We start from the raw sequence: 7,133 nt of genomic DNA, 5'->3' as shown, positions 1-7,133 counted from the left end.
ATGCCTTAGCACACGTTAGTAATCAAATAAAAATAGCTAGGGAGCAGAAAACTCTCTTTGTGAATGGGGAATCACATTCTGCTTCATACCCCTATGTAATCATTGGTTATACAGCAAGAGTCGCTTAACATATTTTTAAAAAAATAGTGGATCCGTAATAAATACAGAAGAGGGAACATTTTGTTTTTATGTATTTCAATACAGCATAAACAATTTCACATACAACCTATAAGACTATGAACTGAAAGAGAATACTTTCTAGAATATAGCCCTTCAAGTTACCTCAGCAATGTGCTTTAGAGAGAAGACTGCAATAGATTAAGAAACTGGTTTGACCTTTTCAAGGATAAAAAAAAAGCAAAAAAAAAAAAAAAGCAGAGCTTAGGCTATACCACACCACCACATTTCTTTTCTTAGACTAGGCCAAGTTGAATCCTCGTCCCATGTACAAAAGCAAGAGTTTCTGATCCCATTGAACTCAGCAGGAAGGAAAACCAGGGCTGATCACATCTGCTCCTGGGAGGTATTGGGGTCCTGGCTTCCATATGAGTGCCATGACACTAGAAGGCTATAGAAAGAAGCTGCAGACCTCAGGACAATGTAAGGAGACAACAACTGAAGTACAGCAGAGCCAGGGCATATTGAGAAGCTGGGTGGGGTGGTGCAGGTTTTGCCAGGGCCTCATTTGTAGTGCCCTGCAACCCTGCAGGCCTGGCCAGCCGTGGGAAGGGAGGGTGTCAAGCAATTAAAGGTGGCAATGTGCCCTGGCCAAGTCTTGCCAGATGTCTGCGTTGTCCTGTCCATCCACAAGGGAGCTGCACCAAGATGGCGAGTGATCCTTTCACAGCCCTGAGGAATATGTTATGTCTTGTACAGTAACCCTACACAGCCTGTTGCGAAAGTATTGCTTATTGTGAATAACCTGTTCAAAAGCCCACTGGATTTTGGCTCCCAATGCCCTTGTACCTCTGCTGTTTCTGTAACACCACAACAAAACACAACTTGGAACACAGAATTTTCAGCAGGTTTCAATGTACTGTACTGAACACTGTACAGTGTTCGCAGCAGCTTGCAGTAGTGCTAATGCACAATTTGTTCAATTTATTTTCACTTTTATAAAGCCATTATATGGCCAGTGGTCAGAGGGAATAACAGGACAGCCTCCCTGTTAAGTCCAGGGAACTTGCATCTAAAGAAAATCTATTTAGAGGGTTCACATGCCCAGTTTCCTAAAAATGAAACAGTATTTCTATACAAATCTTACATCTAAGATAGGATTTTGCTCCTTCAAGGGGCAACAAACACTTTTTCAAAAATATAATGATTTATTTCAGGGATTAGCCTGGCAGTGTAAATAACTGGACAGGATTTCTTTGAGTAGAAAGAGCTTAAAGGAATCAAGAGCTAAGCACCCACAGCAATACAGAAGTACTAAATAATCACTTATTTTTATCCACAGTATGTAACATTTAAAAATCAACACTTTGCAGTATATTATAAATTATGTCCTCTTTCAAGCATGTGTGTGGGAGTTAGGGAAAGTGGTCTTTCATCTGCCACATTTATCTGTTAAGTGCTCACTTTTTAATAGCAATCAATGGAACCACCTCTAGCATGGTCTGAGCTTTAATCCTCCAACCTTGGAAATGCAGCAAACCATATGTTATTTCTTAGGAGGCACTGAAGTGTATGCACATTTGTATGTGTGTCTGTGAGACTGAGAGTAGGTGCATGTGTGTGTGTGTATATATCACTAACTTTTTAACTGTATAACTTTTCCTCTGTGAAGATGACTAATCCCTAGCCCAATTAAGGCAACAAAGTTCTTATTGGTAATATCTATGCATTTATTTCAGAGCTTTCAAGGCCAAATTTCTTGACTAGCTACTCTGCCTAGGGCATGCAGCACCTTCTGGGTCATCTGATGAGTACCCCAGTTGATAGACTTTTAAAGTGTTTTTTCTGGGACCTTCTAGGATGCCCTCATGTACGGGTGGCTGTTCTTCTATGTACCACCACATCTGACAACATACTATCCACACCACCACATAGTATGACCCTTGCCAACACTGTCATGTTCTACTATGCTCATTCACAGCCTCCCTATTCAAAATTTTCACAGAATACATAAGACATAATCTTCCAGTACTATGTTCCTTGCCAAGAATCCAGGAAAATTCTGGGACAGCTTCTCCTGGGAGATAGCCGTAGCCACTTCTCTGTACAGGCAGAAAATAAGGAGGTCAGCGAGTACACCAGGATCTCTCAATTAGTCAGCTGTGTGAAAAGAGAGCTTACTTGATCCAGAAGGTTATATGCAGCTGGGCTACCAGTGCCAGACAGATGTCAACAAATCAATGAAAGTTGAAATCAGTGAAGCTGAAGAGACATGTTTGGAGAGAGAAAGAGAAGCAAGCACTTGGTCTCACAGTTAATGCAACAATGGGCTTGCTCTTTCTGAACTGTTATCATACAGACCTTGGCCTGGAGTGATAGCAGGGAAAAAAAGAGAAATATCATATTGGACCAGACTAATGATCTATCCAGACCAGTATTCCCTCTCATGCTGTCAGATTTTCCCCCAAAGGCTGGCCAGTCCGTGCAGTCCAACCCTCTTCCCAGTATGCATAGCTGCTGGACTAGGCATATTAGAGGGTACATCCCTGATGTATTCATTCAGTATCTGCTTTAGGACTAGTTGTCCATTAATTTGTCTAATTCCTTTTTGATAGGAACCTTAGGGATCTGCTGATACTTGTCTACCTCCACAGTCTCCTGCAAACTGCACAATGTCCAGCTGGAGGCCAGACACCAGCTATGTACCCCAGGGATCTATACTAGGGCCAACACTGTTTAATGTCTTCATAAGTAACCTGGTTAGTGAATAAAAGTGCACTGCACAATTTTGCAGATGACAAAGCTAGGAGGAGTGGTTGATACACCAGATCGTCATGCTGCCATTTAGAGGCACCCTTACAGGTGAGAAATGCAAAGTCCTGCACCTGAGGAGAATAGCCCCGTGCACCAGTCTATGTTGGGGGTGACCCAGCTGGAAAACAGCTTGGCAGAAGAAGACCTGGGGATCCTAGTGATGCCAAATGGAACACAAGCCAACAATGTGCCCTTGCAGCAACGGCCTCCTGGGCTTCATTAAGAATAACATTGCCAGCAGGTTGAAGGTGGTGGTCCTTCCCCTCTACTCAGCACTGGTGAGACACACCTGGATTACTATGCCCAGTTCTAGACTCAGCAGTGCAAGAGAGACACGAACATACTGGAACAAGTGCAGCAATGGGTCGTGAAGATCATTAAGAGACTGGAACATTTCTCATACAAGGAGAGGCTGAGAGAGCTGACCCTATTCAGCCTTTTGAAGAGAAGACTCAGGGGGGATCTTAGCCATCTGTATAAATACATGATAGTGGTAAGCAAAGAAGATGGAGTCACACTCTTCAGAGTGGTAACCAGCGACAAGACAAGAGGGAATGGGCACAAACTGAAAGACGAGGAATCCCATTTAAGCATAAGAAAAAACTTTTTTAGTATGAGGATGATGATGCTGCACATAGAGACAGTGATTTCAGATATCTGTTAATGATGACTCCAAGCTCTCTTTCCTGAACTGTAGCTTCAAAAAGGAGCATTAATTCTCCATCTGTCCATTTTACTGAGGATACAACAGTAAAGCCTGAGAGAAGTTGAGGGATGAATAGAAGGGGAAAAACAGATCTGGTTGAATGTGTAGCAGTTTTCTTGCGCTTTCTGTCTACCAGCACACATCTGTCTGCGCTGGGACCTTCTGAGGGGTAAGCACAACTACAGCTGCACAGCTCTGCCAGGACATATCTCCCAACCTCTCTGCCACCTTTGCTTGAAGTTTACTTGCAGCTGCCCCTGTGAAACAGCACTACCAAGGAAGGGAACCTGATTTCCTTATGTGGTCTCAGTGCTACCTCAATTCACCTGGTGGTACCACAGTCTGACCCTGTGCTTTATTATTCTTAGAGCTGCAGTTCAACCTCTTATGATAATTATAAGGCAAATCTTCTCCAAGGCTTGCATATAGCAATTGCATTATTAGCTTTCCATTACTGCCAAGGAAAGTATCTTAATTTAGCAACTGTCTGTTACTGAGAGTGCTACTTGACAGCAGGGCTGACATAAATATTTATTGAATTTACAGGGGAAAAAAAATCTACCAAGTAGGATAGAGTATTCATTCATGGTGTAAAATTAACAGCTGTTTCACTAACCTGCTTCTCCTATTGACTGCATTACGGGGAGTATGTGTTCAGGAAATGAGTATGCTAAAATGATTGCCACTAGTGCCATAGGCTGAAACCACAGCTAACAAAAGTAATATTGCACTTAGAAGTCCAGCACTGCATTACAGGGATTCTTATCTAACTGCCTTGGAAATGGCCAAATTACAAGGTGCAGAGAACTTCAGCTTTTGCACTTTATGTAATCACTGTATTTGCTGCTCCTGCTATCCAATCTTTTCTAAATTTTAAACTTGTGCTGTCGAAAGGCAGAATAAAGACCAGACAGGCCATCTTTAAAGCAAAAGAAGTGCTGAGTGGGCTAGCATCCAAAGAACTAAGATTATAAGAATCTGTACAGCAGGAAAAAATAAATGAGCAGAATTGGACTTTTCCCAGGGTGAAAGAAAAGCATCCATTAAATCCTTCACTGTGCTTCAAGGTAACATCCACAACAAGGCACATTCCCCCTTTCCCCTCGCAGACATTTAATGTAGGAATATTCCAAAAGAGTATCTTCATTAGTTTTTTCAGTCCTCACTAGTGTAGTCTTCCATAGCAGAATGTCTGTATACCTGACTCAAGGGACTAAATCCTTCCCTAAAGGCTGCAACAGCTTGTGACATCTGATGAACCGATACCACTAGGGTCCCCTCCCTATTAAGCTGAATTGTTTTCAGCCCGCAGAGTACCCCTTGTGTTCCACAGACATTAACCTTCTAGATATCCATCATATCTGACCTGAAAAATTACATGCACTACAACAATCCACAAAAAGTGAGGCTAAGCCCAGACAGTGCCTGAGTACAGATCTAAGGCTAAAAATTTAATCTTAAAAGCCTTGAATGGCTCCTCAGACAACTGATTTTTTTTCTCCAGTGAAATTTAAAAAGTCCTGTTTCCACACGAAGACAGAACTGTTTTTGCCTTAATAAACTTCTGCTCATGTCACAGAGAGTGCCTGAGCAGCCTGCTCTTGGTGACCTTGCTTTAAGAGGAGGGTTGGACAAAAGGTCCCTTCCAACCTCAACCTTTCTGTGATATCAAAGGCCAAGAGGGATCCTCAAGGTCATTACTTCTATGAGGTAGATTTCTAAATGCTATTCAGTAGGCTTTCTCAGAGCAGGCTTAAGAGCTGATAATGACACTTAATCCTGTATGCAAAATAGACCTTCTTAAGAAATGCAGGGAAGGATGATGGCTCAGTTTTATTGAGCAGTTCAATGGTTTATGGGACTTCTTTGGAATATGACAGATTTGATCTTCCTTCAGCTAAAGGTTCATACCCTCCTGTTTAAACAGAGCTGAATCAGTAAGGCAGCAGAAATGCACTTCCTACCCTTCCCTGTGGAAAGACAGACAAGGGTCATTGCATGAAAGAAGGAAAGTGCAGGAAACCACCTAGCCCAGGTGACTAGACCGTCAGTTTATAAGAAAGAGATATCTGGTTCTGCTTCCTGTTCCTGGTCTTCCCTACGCATTGCGACTAAACATTCATAAGATATAATGCATAAACAGTCCTGGCAATGGACTCTGGAAATAAAGGCTTTACTTCAAAAACAAAGCTCCTCCAGCTGCCAATTTTCCAAACAAAAGCGAGGCCTCTTGTTCTCCTTTTTGAAGAAAATGTTTCCAGACATGAATTTTCATTCATTCGACTCCATACAACCACCCCACACTCATGCGATTGGGTCCCCAAGAGGATTTCAAGCCTACTCTTATAGTTGCTCAGTCACAGCTTCTGTTTTATGTCACGATTCTGAGACTGTCTTAATTCTCCTGATGCCTTGCAGGGAGAAGAGCCATCTCATCTGCAGCTACACATTCCAAAATGACAGCATGCAACTGAGCATCACAACACTATATCCTGCTGTGAATCCACAAGAAAATTCCAGGAGCAAGGTTCAAATCTTCACAATTTTCCAGCTGCATCACTATCAGACTTAACTATTGCTTTATGTATTTTGTAAAAAAAAGTAATACAAATAAAATAAAGGGTTACAATATTTAAATTAGCTATCAAATGGAGCAGCTTCAAAATAGTCAGAATTACATTGGGACATTTCTGTATTTTAAAGGTTGTTATTGATGTCTGGATTTAAGCACGATAATGGGGGACATACCCCCCCCCCCAAAACTACAGCAGCAGTAGTTTCTGTAGCAACATGGGCTTGATTTATTTTTAACCGTAAAATGTGTATGATTTACTCTGAAAGCCACAGCCATTATAAAGCACTTAAGGAATTTTCATCCAGTTATCCCATCTGATCACTGGTTTGGATAAACATGCCTAACACTATAATTTTGAAGACTGTAAATCTTTCTGAGTATGTAACTGACTGCCCTTAGACTATTCATTTTTAATGCATTTTAAGGACTGCATAATATTACAGTTAAGTCACAATTTTCAAAGCCCACAAAGACTTATAATGCTGTCCACATTATCTCTCCTTGCTAGCACTGTAATCTCCATACGAGCTCATTTGCGTACAGCTGAGTATAATACTAAAGACTTTTAAAAGTCTTATTGTAAAAGGAACCAGTTCCCATTTTATCATTCACTGTAAGAATTGTGACTTCTCAAAGAAGGCCTGGTACCAAAGATGGATCCCGCTGAGATGTAAGAGATAGGCAACAATACTGTGCAGCTGCTTCCTAGCTCCCTGGGTAATTTGGGGAAAGGCACTACAGCCTCCTGTGTTCTCTCCATGTTGTATTACACCTGTATAATGACAGGTCAGATGCTGAGGTGTTTGTGAAATACAGATGTATTTACTGAAGCACCAAATGTCCTTTAAATAATGGGAAAATTTCAACACAAGTAGTAAGGCCTTTCTCTACTAGAGAGAGTAGAAAGCACTGATGCTTCTA

This window comes from Balearica regulorum, chromosome 2, assembly GCF_011004875.1.
Source record: "Balearica regulorum gibbericeps isolate bBalReg1 chromosome 2, bBalReg1.pri, whole genome shotgun sequence".
In the NCBI taxonomy this organism is placed as follows: Eukaryota; Metazoa; Chordata; class Aves; order Gruiformes; family Gruidae; genus Balearica; species Balearica regulorum.
This window is presented reverse-complemented; position numbering follows the sequence as displayed.